The sequence below is a fragment of the Eulemur rufifrons genome, chromosome 29, assembly GCF_041146395.1.
Source record: "Eulemur rufifrons isolate Redbay chromosome 29, OSU_ERuf_1, whole genome shotgun sequence".
Lineage (NCBI taxonomy): Eukaryota > Metazoa > Chordata > Mammalia > Primates > Lemuridae > Eulemur > Eulemur rufifrons.
In genome coordinates, this window is record NC_091011.1 from 79,453,676 (window position 1) to 79,454,288 (window position 613).

The following is a 613-nucleotide window of genomic DNA, read 5'->3' on the forward strand; positions in this document are numbered from 1 at the left end:
TTAGCCCTAACCACTGGCCTCAGTTTCCCCATTTACCTCTTCAGTCCCTGCAGGGTGTGGAGGGAGCATATTGCATCCCCGACTGACAGTGCTTAGTTTTGGGGTGTTGCGTGCGGGTGGGGAACTGTGGCCCTTAGCCCCCACCTTCCCGCGCCCCAGCACCGGCCCCCCACCCCCTCGCTCCTCTCGGGCCGCGTGGGGGAGGGGCGGCCGGAGGCGGGGCGTGCGGCTCCGCGCGGCCCCCACCCGCGGCCCGGGCGGCATTCCTGGGAGGCCGGCGCTCTGACGTGGACCCGGGGGCCGCGGGCGCGGCGGGGGGGCGGCGACCCCGGGGCTTCTTAAACCCCCCACCCCGGCCTGGCCCGCACTTTCCGAGCACCGCTCCGCCCCCGGAGGGAGAGAGAGCGAGATCGCAGCCGAGGAGCCGAGGAGCCGAGGAGGCCCGCCGAGCCCCGCCGAGCCCCGCCGAGCCCCGCCAGCAGGGCGCGAGAGAAGTTGGACAGAAGCGCCGCGCAGCGCTGCGAGTCCCGCGGTCGCGCCCCGACAGCGCCCGACAGCGCCCGACAGCGCCCAGCCCGCGCCACCCGCCGCAGCCACCCGCGCCGCCGCCGGC